Consider the following 18,069-nt stretch of genomic DNA (forward strand, 5'->3'; position numbering starts at 1 on the left):
CTCCATTTTACGAGAGCACCTGCGCCGCATTACTAAATAGTAATAATGAGGCACCCAGAGACCTAAGGTCAACACCCAAAAAAAAGTAGTGGGCAAAAATTCAGAGGGGCAAAAAGGGGAGAAAAATTAGGAGGGACCACCCAAAGGACTGACAGGTCTAACAAGCTGCACTCAACACAGAGGCCACTTACAAAACATGACATCACACTAGAAATATGACAGGGCTCCGCACTGGCTCAGGGTTGGGATACATGCAGTCACTCACACCCAAAGTCACACTTAGCAGAATACTCACCCCCAACTTGCTGCTGATGGGCCCTCAAACATTCATTCAGCTCTGGCTGTGTCACCGCCAAGATGCGGGCCATTAGTGGTGTCATGCTCCTGGGCGCCAACCTGCCAGTTCGAGGGAGCAGCCCCAGCGTCATCTCTACGACGTGTTTGCTCAGCCGGCAGATGTCATCCTACCTCTTGTGACAGTGTGTATGCCATCGGTTGTAGACACCCAGAGCCCGCACCTTGCGTGCAATGGCCCTCCATAAGGCCTTACACAGGTGGACTTTAAGCTGCAGGCATAGGAGACAGAAAGAGGAAATTTAAGTAACACTGGGTTATGTACTACTGTGTCTCAGTACAGGAGCATGCACAAACTTAGCACAGCTATTCAGATTTGTTTAGCAGAACCCATACAGCATGACACGTAGTACATTAGCATAAGACAATAGTACCTAAATGTAGGCAGGTATGAGGATGGACACAGTACCTCGCCATCACATGCACATGCAGAATGCCAGCACAGAAAGCAACGTGAAGAAGGCCCACATCTGCCCTGCAGTTTGTGAGTCAGCAAGACATACATTACAATGTAAATGATGTTTCAGGGCAGACACTGTGTACAACACTGCACACCCCTCAATGTCCTTGGCCTGTGAATGGCTACCTGTGTCATGGAGGTCACGTTTAAGGACATGATCTTACATTCTCACACCCTTCTCACAAAGTCTGTCTTGTGCAATCCACAGGCCTAAGATAGCTCATTGAGGAATATGGTGGCAGACAACACATATGTCTCACTCTGTCCAATCAGTGATGGGTCACATACAAATTGGGCAGTAACTGTGCAGGCCAGGGGGGCTCACACTGAGGTTAAACGTGGTCCATCAGAACAGTCACATACATGTACAATATGAGAGGGCATACAGTGCCTACAGATGTGAGTCAGTACACATAATGAAAAGAATGGAAGGGGGATGTTTCAGGAGTACAATAAACTGCTGTGTCATAGGGAATTTCCACCAAGAGTGCCACCCTCAGGCATTTCACTCTTGTGCATACTGCTTACAAATCCATGGTTGCAATACAAAGTAAAACACGCTTCCATCAGTACCCTCTGGATGAAAAGTCGTTGTAATGTCACAAATGAGCATGTGAAAACCTAATGGACTCAAACATCCATTAGCACAGGCAATGTCTGTTCTGACTTCCACTTTCCAAACCAGCAGTGTCACTGTATGGCTGCAAAAACACTGCATTTCCCTCCCACCCTGAAATGCAGCCTGGGATATGTGTAAAACAGTCTACAAATCCCATTTTCCTGAACTCAGCATGCTAGGCAGTGTATCACACTCTCAAGCACATACTGCAGCAGATCAACTTTATGTGTGCACTCTTTGCACTCTCCTACTTCAACTCTGAAACACTTACCATGACATCAGGAGCACCATCTAGCCCCCTTTACTGTGAGAGCACCTCTTCCACCAGGACCTCTAGTTCCTCTATGGTGAAGGGACGGGCCCTGATGTTCTCAGTCCTCGCCATCACTGGGTCCATGAGACAGGAACAACAGCATTTGATGGTGAAGAGTGTCAGTCAGCAGTGTCTGGATGCAGTGGAAATGTGTGGCTCTCTCCCAAACATACATAGGCCCCTGGGGTTGTTTCAGTGGTACTGAGCTGCTGCAGTTGGTGTTCCAGGTCAGCTTTTTTCAAATGTGACCAATGACAGGCCCCGCGGTAGCGGAGCACGCGTACCGCGATTTTCAAAAGTGCATTGGTCTACCTCTATTGTGTTTCCCATTGGCTGTAAGGGCATGGGCATTGGCAGTGACACAACTCAGAGGCCAGGCGGTCGATACCGTGATTGTGCATCTTTCAATTGCATCAAATGACTGGCCCCGCGGTGGCGGATCATGCCTTCCGCGATTTTCAAAAGTGCATTGGTCTACCGCTATTGCGATTCCCATCGGTGTAAGGGCAAGGGCATTGGCGGTGACACACCGCAGGGGCCAGGCGGTTGCTACCACAATCGTGCATCTTCCAATTTCATCCAATGATCGTCCCGCGGTAGCGGAGCATGCCTACCGCGATTTGCAAATGTGTATATCACTACCGCGATTGCGGTTCCCATTGGTTGAATGGACAAGGGCATGGGCATTGGCGGTGACACACTACAGGGGCCAGGCAGTCGCTACGGCGATTTGGCAGGTTAACATTGGTGCCAATGGCTGTGATTGCAGTGGCGGAGCATGCCTACTGCGGTTTTCAAATGTGTATATCACTACCGCGTTTGCAATTTCTTTTGGCTGAATGGGCATAGGCATTGGCGGTGACACACCGCAGGGGCCAGGTGGTCGCTACCACGATATGGCAGGTCAACATTGGTGCCAATGGCCATGATTGTGGTGGCGGAGCATGCTTACGGCACCTATAGACACATCATGCTGTAGCAATGGCAATGGCCAACTCTCAGCATTGAACAGTAAACAATTACTATGAACTATGCTACCAGATATTGTAATTCAATGCTAGAGTGACATTGAACTCATTGATGACTACACATGCCATGACAGTGCACAGGATTACATGCATTGGCATGTACTCCCTCACATGTCACTTATGATATTGTTGTGCATGTACACAGATCTGTGGTGTGATGGACTGTCAAATATGTACACATGTCAATGTGTGAGATGGCTAAGCAACACACAGTAATGAAGGTCTGACTGCATAAAGTGGCTATTTCACTGTGTAGATTGCTGAACTCATGTTTATACTTGATCTTTGTGCAGACACTGTGCTCATTGTGTTGTTAATGTGTGCCCTGTCCGACTTACGCAAGAAGGTCTGGCAGGTACAGCAGCTACATATAAGCAGCAGTGTGCTGTGTCAACTACTCTCAAGGCTGGTGACACAAGATGTTGGAATGTACCTTTTGCACTGTGTAAATACTAGACAAGTCTACAACTACTTTAGATCAAGGTGTCCCTACATGTTACTTTTGCTGTAAGCTGTAGTTTCAGGCCAGTCATTGTTGGCGATGTGTCAGTCAAAACGTAAGATGTTGGTCACATCTCAGGGGAATTGAATTGACATGTGTTCCCTTTCATCTCACCTATGAGGCGACCAAATATGCATCGTCCATTCACATTGCTTGGGGACATTTAGGATGAGGACATCATACGCAAGTTCCGTTTGGCTCGATCTACCCTTCAAGACCTATGTGGTCAGTTAGAGCCCCATCTGAGGTCTCGCAGAACCTATCCGACTGCTTTGATACCAACGTGTAAGGTGATGGCGGCCCTGCATTTTTTTTGCAACTGGTTCGTTCCAGCACACAGTGTCGAGCGCAGGTGGGATGTCTCATCCAATGTTCAGCATGGTGCTACGTGATGTCCTGTCCGCTATGATGACCTACAAGTACAGCTACATCCATTTCCCCAGGTGGCATGAATTGGCAGCTGTGGAGGGTGATTTGTATGCCCTTACCCACATCCCTAATGTTGTTGGTGCCATTGACTGCACACATGTTGGCCTGGTTCCACAACAGGCACGTGAACACATCTACAGGAACAGGAAGCATTTCATTCCATCAATGTGCGAGTGGTATGCCAGGCGGATATGATAATCTCCCTTGTCTGTGCCAAATATCCGGGATCAGCCCATGACTCCACATTCTGTGTAACCACATCGTACCACCGCTGATGGCAAATCTGCATCCAGAGCATGCATGGATTGTGGGTGAGTACGCAGTTACATAGCGTACTGTATGTGTGACATGCTGTCCTCTGCCACAGTCGTACAAAATTGCTCTGTGTATCTCACACCTAGGTGACTCTGCATATACCCAAACAGCCTCGGTTGCTGAGCCACTGAGGAATCCCAGGACCCTGATTGAAGTCCGCTACAATGATGACCATGGGAGGACACGTCGTGTGGAGGAGCGTACTTTTGGTCTTCTTAAGTCTCAATTTCGGTGCCTGGACAGGACCGGAGATGCACTGATGTACTCTCCCCAAAAGGTGTGTCAGATTGTAGTTGCATGCTGCGTGCTCCACAACCTGGCCGTGCGCAAAGAGATCCCCCTGATCCTGGATGATGATGAGCAGCAGATGCCCCCGTCTGCAAACCCACACATGTCCAGTGATGAGGATAGTGGAGAGGAGGAAGGTGTAGGCCTGCGTCATCAACTGCTATTTCATGAAGGTGAGTGACATTGTACAATGGTGCCATTCTCTGCTGTTTTTGATGTTGTTGAAAAGGCCTAGGGGAGCTTTTTGACTGCTGGCTGTTGTCGGCTCTGTACTGATGACTAATGTTTGTGGCACAGGGTAGTTATGCCCAGCTACATGTGGTCTATGTTGATATTGTTGCACATTGTAATGTGTGCAGGTTTGAGTACCTTGATAACAAGTGTTGTGTACTGGCTGTGATGCCATCACCTGACAAGTGAAATTTGTTCTCTTTCGTCTTTCTAGGTCCCTTCAGCCTCTCAACGCCTCAAACAATCAGTGCTTCTGGTACATTGGAATCAGAATCAACATTCTACATCCTGTGATAAACATGGATCTGACACAAAAACATAGGTGTGTAAAGAGTGTTTATTTACAATGAATATTTCGGACAGAGACGTGATTATTTGCAAAAAGGTGCAAAGTGAATCAATGAGTTGTCAGTGATGGTAGACAAGACTATTGTGTAGTCACCACATTGATGTGGTGACACAGTCCAACAGACGCCTGCCATCAATATGTCAGTGTGGGTAAGGATAATCAACAAAGTCAATGTCAAGTTGAAGAGAGGTGCCATCATGGCAGGCTCTTTGACTGGTGTTTGGCTGGTGCTTTGTCACGTGATCCTCCTGTACTTTTCCTCGGATGGCCCCTTGAGCGTTTGGCTGGGAGGGCCTCTGCTGCGGGCTCAGCAGTGTCTGAGGACTCTACCTGTTCCAGCTCACCCCTCTCTGTGGCTTCAGTTGAGGTGGTGGAACTGTCATCCTGCGGGCCAATGGTGGGAGGTTGAGCTGTCCTTTGGGCCGCAGGCTTATCCCTATGAACACCCACAAGCTGGTCCAAGAGGTCCATGATTTGGCCCATATGCGTGTCCATGGACCTCAGCAGTAGGCGGACCTCATGCACTTCTTCCATAAGCTGGCCCATTTGTCCCTGGGTTTGTTCATATGCCCCAAGGACTCTGGCGATGTTTGCCAAGGCTTCGGCCCCAGTGTCCTGTTGCATTTGTCGCCCAGTTGCCCTCCCACCTGCCCTGCTGTCACGGACCTGTGGCGTCATGACTCGAAGCACCTGTTGACTCTCCCTGCCCTTCTCAGATTGTGGGGTGGTGTGGGTATCCACCGAGGCAGGGAGAGTGTTGCAGGCAGAATTGGTGGTGGTGGATGAGGCGGAACAGGTCGTTGCAGCAGGGTCAGTGCAGTTGTTGTTGCTGAGATGGTGGTGGTGGGGACAGTGGGGGCCTGGGACCCTGTGCACCCTGGCAGTTCTGATGGGCCAGCTTCGGGGTCCGCCTCCAAGATATTTAGGGAGTATGCATCCAAGAGCCCCTGTTCTGGGGGGTGGGGGGAGACTGGCTCTGCAGGTTGCCATTATCATCTGCAGCAGTCAATTCTTGGTCACCTGTTGGACAGAGAAGAAATGGTAATTGAAGTGCACCCCACAAGCTTGGTGTTAGATGTTTGATTGTTACATGTTATCCACCACACAGTTTGCATTGATGTCACATTGTGTGGCTGCACTGCACTGAGCATCATGACATGATGTAGAGGTACATACATTACTTGTCCATGGTTTGACATGTCAATAGAGGACATGTTCCACGTACAGATTGTGTGATTACAAGGACATTTCGTCATCTAACGACTAGCAGCTCAACAAATTTATGTGAGGCGTCTATGTTGTTTACTCTGCATAGAAGACGTTCATTATGAGCATGTACTACCCATTGTTATCTCATGTATCCCTCTGTCATTTCATGTGCTTTGCTTTCTTTTTACAACTGACCATACTTGTTTTGTTTTCATATGGGCCTTGATGCTCTGCCCCCATAGCACTTACAGGTAGCATTCAGTGCTGTGCATGATTGTGCCATGAATTTCTTTATCATGTGATTTGGTGAGTCTCACTTTAATGTATGTGACAGTTACATATGCTTAGCTGTCTGCACACTGGAAGTGGCTATTGGATCTATGCCAAGTTTGGTGGGATATGAGGGCTGGTGTGGTCATATGGCTCCATGCTTTTTTAGAGGAATGGCAGGGTGCATGCACTGGCTACCTACCTGTTCTGTGACACAGTTGAGGGGTATTGCTGGCACATGTTTCTGGGTGGGAGTGAGTGCTCCATCCTGTTGAGCTGTGGGACAAGGGGTCTTGGTTAGAGTTGTGGTGCAGTCTTCCCACCCAGAGACACCCTTCCCTGTTAAGATTGTTACCTACCTGTTAGATGAAGGTGAGCAATGCAATGGGTGCCACATGCTTCTGGGTGGGGGGAGAGTTCCATCCTGCTGAGCTGTGGGACAAGAGCGCCTGGTGAGAGTTGTAGGGCTGGCTCTCACCCACAAACACCCCTCCCTGTTAAGATGGCTTCCACCCTGTGGAGCAGAGGATGGGAATGGTTACACATGGCTCTTGGTTTGGGGGATTGTTCCATCCTGGTCAGGGGTGGGACAGGTTAGCATAATATGGTAAGTTTGAAGAGTGAAATACAAAGGCTGCCACATGCTTGTGGGTGGAGGTGGGGGGTTGAGTGTACCATCCGGCTCAGCTTTGGGACAAGGGGCCTGGTTAGAATTGTAGTGCTGGCTACACCCACAAACACCCCTCCTTGTTAAGATGGCTACCTACCTGTTAGGTGAAGATGAGCAATGCATTGGCCGCCACTTGGTTCAGAGTGTGGGGAGTGCTCCATCCTGCTCAGCTCTGGGACAAGGCTGCCTGGGGCGAGTTGTAGTGCTGGCTCCCACCCACAAACAGCCCTCCTGTTAAGATGCCTACCTACCTATTAGTTTGAAGTGAGCAATGCAATGTCTGCCACATGCTTCTGGCTGGAGGAGTGCTCTATCCTGCTCAGCCGTGGGACAAGGGTACCTGATGGGAGTTGTAGTGCAGGCTTCCCACCCACAAATACCCCTCCCTGTTAAGATGGCTACCTACCTGTTAGTTTGAAGTGAGCAATGCAATGGCTGACACATGCTTCTGGCTGGAGGGGGGAGTGCTCCATCCTGCTCAGCTGTGGGACAAGGGTGCCTGGTGAGAGTTGTAGTACAGGCTTCCCACCTATAAACACCACTCCCTGTTAAGATGGCTACCTATCTGTTAGGTAAATGTGAGCAATGCATTGGCTGCCACTTGGTTCAGGGTGTGGGGAGTGCTCCATCCTGCTGAGCTGTGGACCAATGGGGCATGTTGGGAGCTGTAGTGCAGTCTTCCCACCCACAAACACCCTTCCCTGTTAAGATGGCTAACTACCTGTAAGGAAGGTGAAGGTGAGCAATGCATTGGTTGCCACTTGGTTCAGGGTGTGGGGAGTGCTCCATCCTGCTGAGCTGTGGAACAAGGGGGCCTGGTGGGAGTTGTGGTGCAGTCTTCCCACCTACCAACAATCCTCTTTGTTAGGATGGCTACCTACCTGTTAGTTTGAAGTGAGCAATGCAATGGCTGACACATGTTTCTGACTGGGGGGAGTGCTCCATCCTGCTGAGCTGTGGGACAAGGGGGCATGGTGGGAGTTGTAGTGCTGGCTGCCTGTGCACATGCCCCCATGGTAATGTTGCTAGCTACCTTTGGGGTGAATCAGAGGGAGTGAATGTTGGATCTGTGTTGGGGAGAGTGTGGTGCACATGAGTGCATTTGGGCCTAGGGGATGCCTTTTTGTAGTTGTGCAAGCCAGTACATAGCATTGTTTTGGTAGATACTTGTTGGTTCTTACCAACCTCCACTCCCCGGCTATTCCTGTGGGTCACTCTGGATATAGTATGCCAAGCATCTTGTCCTCCCATGCAGTGAATGTTCGTAGGGGAATGGGAGGGCCACCACCAGTCCTCTGAGCCAGCTGATGGTTCTTGTTGTTCTTCTACTTCACTTTGCTCTTGAAGTCATGCCACCACTTCACAATCTCCTTCTTGGAGCGCATGGTGGTCCCTACTGCTTTGACCTTGCTGACAATCCTTGCCCACATTTGTGTTCTGGTGGCTAATGGTGTCTGTTGGACCAGGCTTCCAAACAAATGTGGTTTTACTCTCATTACCTCATCTACCATGACTGACAACTCATTCTCAGTGAACTTGGGCATTTTCTTCTGTGACATGGTGTGTGATGTGCAAATGGGTTAAAGATGTAGGTGTGAGAGTGGTGGTGGTGATGTGTGTGGTATGTGTGTGTTGTTGTGCTGGTGAGATGTGTGGTAATTTGCCTCTCCTTTCTGCTGCGGGGTTGGGGTAGTAGTGGAGTATTCCAAAGGATTCTGGTCAGGGAAGGAGCTGGTTTAATACTATGTGGGTGTGTCAAAATGATGTGTCATTGGGGTGTTGGGGTGTATTAGGTGTTTTTTTAGGCTGAGCCAGGTTAATGGGTACACTTGGTAGCCTTGTTGTGTGTTTTTTTGTCAACCGCCATTACTGCCCCGGAGCGACCGCGGCAGTGGGTATACAACCACCCTCCCGCCGGCTCTCCTATTCATCAATGGTTGTGATTGCGGCGGACGGAAACAGTGGATTGTTCCGCTGTCACCTCAGTGGTATCCTAATTTCACATGCAGTCAATCCGCTGACCGTGCGATGGTTTGGGGTTTTTCCGCAGCGAATCCGACTGCCGCGGATGGATTTTCACTTGCTCTGCATGCTACGCGCGGTCTTTCGTGGCATCGTTCTGCCGCAGTCAGACTTTTCTGGCTGTTGATCCGAATCGGACAACCAGTTTTGCCGCGGTACCTGCGGACGGTTAATTTCTGCTACCATGGCGATCGGAATGGGTTTCCAACCGTCATCCTAATCAACCCTTAAGTTTTACCAGGCAATAAAAGTTATATGTTTTCAGAGCATCTCGTTCTTATATAGTGTTTTTTGTATTAAAAAAGCAATCAATATTTTCAGAAATATTCCTCACTAAAATTCATAAAACTGTATATGTACATTTGCATTTTGCCTTAACATCATTGACACAATTCATCCTCATATCTTAGTGCGATTGTGGAGCTCACAGCTGCATAAGCTTGAAAATGACCCAGCTACATACTTGTAATTTTCAATATGCTTGATTCATTTAATGTTTATTGTCTTGCGACAGCGGACCAGTCTGATTATTGAGTTTATGCTATGCTCCCCCTATAACTCAATGAGTGAGGGCTGGAGAGAGGAAGAAGGAAGAGGAGGTAATACAATATAATAATAAAAAATCAACATTTGGGATGAGTATGTTTAAAGGTGGTAATCAATGCTTATGGGAGATGAGTGGGGTGGCAAAATGGCATTTCAGAATATACATATATTCTAGATTATATACATGATGTACATTACAAAATGTAGTGATCTTTTTAGATAAAAAATATTGTATTGAATTTTCAAAGGTAAAAGAAACCACAAATAAAGTATAAGATATTAGTGTATATAATATACATTTGTTGCGACTTTAAAATACCATATTTAAGTTATGAATATACCTGCACTAATGAAGAAGCATGTAGCTAGAACAAAAGAAATGTTTAATAAGGAACAAACAAGAGCTACCCCCGTGTCACAGACTACAAATTAAATTAATAATGAACAAATGCAATTAATAAAGATATTACATGTTTATAGCAATACAATTATCAACCAGTTTCTAAAGCCTTTGAAACATTCGAGTATTTTTACATGTTCCCTAGTAAATGTGACCCAAGACCACCAAGTATCAACCAATAATGTTTCAGTGGATTTAGAATTATTTGAAATGGATTTAATGGATATAGGGATAAAAAGGTCAAGACTGTGGGGTGCTGTTAATTTGGAGGAGAGTGCAATAGATATACATATAACCAGGCTTTATGTTAGTGTATCAGTGATGTAAAGTATTTTGGGGAAAATATCCCAAAATGTTTCCAAAAATTTGATATTATTGTACTTAGAAACAGAAAAATTTTAGACACCCTTCATGTTGTTTGCAATGCCATCAAAGAGGGAAATCAATAGGCTTAGGGGCATATTCACAAGAACGTGTGATAACCATCGCAAGAGTTACTTAACACAACTTCCAACATCGCAGTCTATCTTGGGAAAATTATGCCGTGTTCACCAAGCATTTTCAGCACGGCGGCACCATGCGATAGCCTCTAGATAACTTGTCAAATGTCCGTGTAAAAATCAATGCCACGCCACACAAATGCGAAACACCGTGAATGCAGTCGTAGTTTCGAGGAGCCCAAGAGGTGCTGGCATGATGCACAACCTAAACCAGGCACAAAACCGCTGCCAACAGGAAGGCTGCAATGGCGACAGGAGGTGGTACTCCTGTGCCACAGGAGAAGCTGGAGGAAACCGAGGCCACAGTCATCAGTGTGGAGACGGTGCAAGGAGTCACGAGTACACACACAGCTCGAGAGGACATGACACAACATCAAAAGGGTGAGTAACGACCAGGGACTGGGGAATGGGGGAGATAGGCACAATGGCACACATGCACAAAGAGGTAAAGCACACTGCACACCCACAATGACCCAGGATCATGTCCATGTTCCCCGTAGCACACTCCAGCACACACACATAGCAAGAACAGCACACCCACATTGACGAAAATTTGGTAAAATGTGCAAATAGCACTCTGCATAACAGAGGACACAACTGGGTCCGAAAACACGCAGAAACAGGCCTACTACATCTGACAGAGCTGGAAACTGTGAAATGGAATTGTATGCGTACAAACTCACATCCGTCATGTAGACCAAATGTACACGGTCCCACATCTAAATCCTGCACCACCAAAACAGTCACAATGTACATTGTCAGACAGTCGGCATATAAACAAGGACAATGCGCCAACATACATCTCAACACAATGTCAACATGCATCTCCCCTTCACTTTGCAGAGAGACACACAACACCCCCAGTAGAGCACAGAAGACCTATGCCGGAGAGGACCACCACACCTTCGACACCTACGCCCTACAACAGCCCATGGACATTTCATGCAACCCACCACCAGGACCAGGGCAGCCAAGCTACTCAGAGGAAAACACAGACCCTGCAACAGACCAGACAGCAGGAAGCACCCGCAAGCACGGCTGGCTCACAACACTTCACCGAGCCACACATGGCACCCCAATGCCAGGTGTCAGAATGCCAAAAAGAGGTGGCCGAACAGGTGTGGGTGGGGACCGAAGCCATGGAAGGTGAACTAGATCACATACATGGGTTTCTAATATCCTTCAGGGATCACCTACACCCCACAATGGAGACCCACACTATCATAGAGACACATGCAGATGCACATTCCCAGTACATAACCAAGCCCAAGGGCACGCAAATATCAGTCACACACCCACGTTGGCTCTGCGGATGACGGCCCAGTCCACTCCCCTTATGTATTGAGTGGCTACATGTCCAAGCTCTAACCCGCTGCCTGTGGTGACATGTCTGCATCCGCTGTACACCGCACAATGTAATGTCGTAGGGCCCAGGGCCCTCATGCATACAACAAAACCACAGGGACACATGCAGGTATTATGTTGAACTGTCTACGGGCACGTGGACCTGGCCCCTTTATTGGAAGGGCCACATGTACAGTGACGCCTGTGCTGGATGTGTGTGGGGTGAGTGTAAGCCAGCCCGCACAGAGTGCTTGGTGCAGGCAACAACTTGAACAGTGGACACCAGTGCAACGGAAAATGAAAACACTTGCATAACAGAATCAACTGCTGAGCAACATGGAGGGAGCCAGAGCAAGCACAGAGGGCAGCCAACATACAAACTGAAATGTCCGTGAGTGTCAGTGTACGAAATACAGGAACCCTATGTCAAGGGTCCAGAGACCTGGTAGGTGTTTGTATGGTCACTGCTTACTAAGTCAGTGTGTACCAAAAATGTGTAAGAAAGAAAAATTTCTTTCTAGAGTCCCCTCACTCACCGGGGTTGCCCCACGGTGACATGCTTCATCATTGGGGCCATCCCAGTTCTCTACGAAAAGGGGTGTGCTGCGACAAGGCGACTACGCTGGAGCACTGGTTTTGTGAGATGACTATGTGTGGTGCAAGTGTGGTGATGGTGGAGTGGGTGTGGAATTAAAAATACCGTGCTAGTGGGCCTCAACAATTTATTTCGCTCCTAGTGTGGTATAAAAAATTAAAAAGGGGTAACGCTGTATTCCAACTTTTACTGAGCTAGATCAGTGTCAAGGTCAACATGTTTCAAGCTCCCCCAAGCTTTTCTTCAGGACCATACAGGGTCCAGCCCTGTATTGCCACTCCTGTTTTCAAATGAAAAAGTGTTGCTAAAAACTACTTATTTACAATGAACGCTGTTGTTAATAAAACATGCGTGTTGTTGTACATACGTTTTGTATTTCACTTCGATTTATAAAAGAGTGTATGATTACACCCCATGGTCTTAGGTAAGGGCAGGAACGCCTCGTGGAAACATTGTTCCTATCGGCAGACCCGCTCGGTACTACCTGGTGCATGCGCTCGGGTGAGGAAGCACCAGGTAGTACCGAGCGGGTCTGCCGATAGGAACAATGTTTCCACGAGGCGTTCCTGCCCTTACCTAAGACCATGGGGTGTAATCATACACTCTTTTATAAATCGAAGTGAAATACAAAACGTATGTACAACAACACGCATGTTTTATTAACAACAGCGTTCATTGTAAATAAGTAGTTTTTAGCAACACTTTTTCATTTGAAAACAGGAGTGGCAATACAGGGCTGGACCCTGTATGGTCCTGAAGAAAAGCTTGGGGGAGCTTGAAACATGTTGACCTTGACACTGATCTAGCTCAGTAAAAGTTGGAATACAGTGTTACCCCTTTTTAATTTTTTATACCACACTAGGAGCGAAATAAATTGTTGAGGCCCACTAGCACGGTATTTTTAATTCCACACCCACTCCACCATCACCACACTTGCACCACACATAGTCATCTCACAAAACCAGTGCTCCAGCGTAGTCGCCTTGTCGCAGCACGCCCCTTTTCGTAGAGAACTGGGATGGCCCCAATGATGAAGCATGTCACCGTGGGGCAACCCCGGTGAGTGAGGGGACTCTAGAAAGAAATTTTTCTTTCTTACACATTTTTGGTACACACTGACTTAGTAAGCAGTGACCATACAAACACCTACCAGGTCTCTGGACCCTTGACATAGGGTTCCTGTATTTCGTACACAGACTGGAGGCCGACCTGGTCTGGTTTAACCTCCTTCTCCCCCCTTTTTTGTTTATGCGTGAGTGTCAGTGCACAGAGGTTGGGGCACTAGAGGTGAGCGCACCAATGCGAAGAGAATGTCTAGGATTGTGTCCCGTCTGGACATTCCTGATGCAGATGCAGTGGGGGGGTGTCACACCTGCATCATCTCCATCATCATCGTCCAAGGTCTCACACACTGCCTGAGGTGACATTGCTGCATGAGCTCTCCACAGCACATGACCAAAACAGTAACAGACGATGATTTGTGGTGCACTGAGTTAGTGACACCTGGAGTGCTGAGCAGGGGATCAGGCAGTAGATGGCATCCACGACAGGTGCGAGCAACTCCATCAGCCTGCCAGTATGACCGTTTTGAAACTGGCAGTTGGCGGTTAGAATTAGTCCTGGCGATGGGGGCGTGTTGCCTCCTACAGTAATGCCACGTCCGGGTCGGTCAGGGCTCGATTTGATGTATGAGCCCTGGTGGGTCGCAGTTTTGGCCGGAGGCAGCGGACTGTGCAGGGCCACAGACACCTGGCGTTGATGACCCCAAGGCCATGGCCTCAGGGCCCATCCAATGTCTCAGAAGAAGGGGTCCCAGACCTGACCAGCACAGAGTTAGTGTTCCCGGATGCACAGTGGCTGGAAAAGGCACACCACCATGGGACGGTGACTAGCGGTCCACTGAGGTAGGGCCACGCGGACTGGGCAGGTCATCATCGATGTCAAAGGGGAATGTTGCGGAGGGTTGTGGGGGACAGTGGAAGGTGTCCTCCAGGGCATGATTCGGAAGGTCTGATGTTATCCGGAAGCAGCAAATGGTGGAGTGGAAAGCGACAGCCTCGTTGCCAGAGCCAATTAGGGATCTGCTACATGAGGATAAAAACTACCCCCTAGTCCATAGACTCAGATGCCACCAATGTGCGACCAGTGAGTGTCCATGAATGTCGGGGAACAGACTTAGTGGCACCTGGGCTGAGAGGGGATGCAGTCAGCGATGATGCCAGTACACTGACATGAACTCGGCTATTGCTAAATCAAGACTTTGTGACCTACTGGACCGCAGTTTAGGCCGGAAGCAGCGGTCAGCAGTGGTGATGGAGCAAGGATTTGCATATAAGCAACTTGCTGGATAAATCCTCTCATATAATCATAATAAAGTACTAATAAATGTTTGTTATACTAATTTACACAAAATTCGTTCACAATGTAGAAGCAGGGGAAGCTTGCCTATGTGTATGGATTGAGACTAAAATGGCCACTGAACAAACACGGGAATTGAAGTGCGTATGCACCAACTGCATGATGTCATAACGCTTGGAGGGAAAGCTTTGCTTCTGCGCACTAACGTCCCAAATGGCCGCTTCAGAACTCACATGCTAAGCATCTGCTCTGCTTGAAACTAAATTGTGTTTTATATTAAGTGCTAATGCGTAAAGAATTATTTTGATTAAATGGGATTAGAGTAGACATAAGTGGCATACAGTGAAACCATTTTATTTGAATCTAACATCTTGTCTTTTTGACTTTTCTGTTAGTTCGTAATTGGGCCTAAAATGAGAGACGAGGCTTAAACCCATGTGGGTAATGCGCGCAGTCGCAGAAGACTCAAGTCTTGGAACCTGATCAAGGACGATCTTTTCTCATAGGCAGAAAGATGAAGGAACATCCTGAAGACTCAATGAACAAATGTATAAATGTTATACAATGTTTAAAAATTCATATGAAAACGGGTGGGAATAAAGCTTGGGTGAAACAAATTAAATGGGCAGGAACATAAGACAATGCTCTTAAGAAAAGTAATAAACTTAGTATGGTGTGACGACAATTCCCTTGGCTTGTCCAATCAGAATACACATATTACACAGGTTTGAAACATTTGGGGATGGAACATGCCACCAGAAGGTACAATTGGGATAGTTAGCTAAATGAAGAAGCCTGATCGCTGCCAGAACACTGAGAGCAGGTTTGAAACATTTGGGGGTGGAACATGCCACCAGAAGGTATTATTGGGATAGTTAGCTAAATGAAGTAGCCTGATCGGTGCCAGAACACTGAGAGATAGAGATGCTGTCCAATTGCTGATCGATTTACTTAAAAGCAGACTTAGTATTTTACAAATAAATTTAGAAACGAGAGTGCGGAAGAGGACCGAGGAGGAGAGGGAACTAGGAACGAGATGCAGAAGATAGTCTAGGAGAGAAACTAGTATCAGAGAGGGGTTTGACGCTGGCGTTAAATCCAGAAGAGGTGACCTGTCCTATCCTAATCCTTTCCTGAACCTGTTACCGGTTATTTTGTGGGGTCCAAACTCTTGGCCAGAGGAGTCTGATCTCACACCATCCTAGGTAAGTATAAATGTGTATTGTGTCAATGTGCCTTTTCTCTCTGTCCTCTCTTCTTGAGGTACTCGTCATTAAAATTTATGTTCTAATTTAGGTAACAACTTTTTCAGAATGATGGAGTTAAGACTGTAATTTGTACTTGAGTCACTAAATAATTCAGATAAAACTTTAAACTTAAAACTGAGTTTGTGGTTATTCGATTAAATAAAACAGGTAACTGTTTTAATTTCATTACCAACTCTAACTCAACTAAAACACATCCATGAGTAAGGAAGGGCTCAGTAATTAAATAGGTTCAAGTCTTTAGGTAAACGGACATATAGAAAAGCCCTAAATTGATCCCCGGCGGGGTTTTCATCAACCGGATACTGTAAGTGAGAGTGGTTTATGAGCCTGAATGTGTGTATTTTAGTGATACTTGTCTGCAGATTGGTGTCCTGCTGGATCAGTGGCCTACAGCCACGTGTCGTTGGCTCGCGATGCACAGAGTGAGTGACACCAGGGCAGTAGTCAGTGGTGTTCAATCACCTCAGTTACGATGATCCTTTTATTCCGCTAAAATGCAACGCGTCATCCTGATACGCCTTTCCTTGTGTTCAATTATATTTAATCTGCCTTTGCATTATCGATGTTGAGTCCCAATTCTGTGACCTACTCGAGCGCAGCCTACGCGAGAGCAGTAGTCCGCGTGGGCCCACAGAATCTTGTGGTTGTACTACTAAGGTCTGGTGGCACCACATCAAAGGGAGTATATTGACATCAAAAGTCCCATGTACATATGAACCCACCTATCAAGATATCAAGACTCAGTTCCAAAAGTGTGACCTATTCATGCGCAGGGTAGGCCGAGGGCAGTAGTCCATGTGGGCCCACATACATGTGTGGTTGTGATGCTATGCACAGACTTGGTGTCACCACATCGAAGGGAATATTGTGACATGAACTTATCAGTTATGAATTTACTCTGCGATGGTATAATCAGGACTCAGTTCCAAATGTGTGACCTACTTGTCCGCTGTGTCTGCCTGTAAAGTACGTCAACGTAAAATGAGTACAGCGGAACTTGCTCGCGGAGGCTGTGATGGTTGGAGGAGGTTGCCAGGTTTGCAGGCCTCCGGCTTGGAGCTTTCACCAGCACGTGGTGGGCCCACTTCGACATACGCCAGTGTCGGCAGGTGGGCATTTAGGCCTGGGTGCGCTAGGGCAGGCAAGACTTGTTCGGGGACCAGCGTCCCAGGGTGTAGCAGGCGCGCAGGGTCGCAGGCAACTCCGCTGACAGCGTCGGCCTCATTGCGGGAAGAGAAAAGCGCCACCCTGGCAGAGACGTTGGGAATTTCGGAAAAGGACCACGCCCAGAGTTACGTGTCATTTATGCACACCCCTACACTGGCCTGGCGCATGCTTATGGGGGGAACATAACAAGCTACATTTTCTTGATCTCCCCCACTGGCTGGGGTGACATGGTTGTGTCCACTGTCCACTGCACTCCATATACCAGCGGGGTCTGTCGACATGGATATGTGTGTAGTCTGCATACTGCAGTCTCTCCAGCACAACCACGCCACACTTGGCATTGTTTACATTCATATTCAACGGTCACTTGCCTCCATCGCACATGTCTGGTCCCCACCTCTTCCCACATCCTGCTATTGTGTGGCAGAGGTGCCATGCCATTTATGGCTAACGTACATGGCAGGCCCAGGTTACCACAGTAAGCTGTGCTGTCGTGTCTGGTGGGTGTGCATGTTGTATGTGAGATTGCGACATGCACATCCCCAGAGTTGTGAGATGCATGATTGTGGAGTTGAGGTGTGTGGAGTGTTCATTTGATATTGGCCAACAAGCAGCGCATTTCGGTGGGTGCCATCCTGGTAGCGCAGGTTGATGATGGACTGTAAGAAGGTGTAGGAATCATGCACAGTGCCTGGGGTGTTGGCGGCGATGTTGGCGGGGATTCCTCAGTGGTCCAATATTGCCTGCACATTGGTGGGATATGCGCGCTTTCTGTTGTGCTTATTGTCTGCAGTTTAGCCAGGGGCACAAGTAGGTCATGTGTGCAGTCACT

This window comes from Lissotriton helveticus, chromosome 1_1 (assembly GCF_964261635.1).
Source record: "Lissotriton helveticus chromosome 1_1, aLisHel1.1, whole genome shotgun sequence".
Classification (NCBI taxonomy): domain Eukaryota; kingdom Metazoa; phylum Chordata; class Amphibia; order Caudata; family Salamandridae; genus Lissotriton; species Lissotriton helveticus.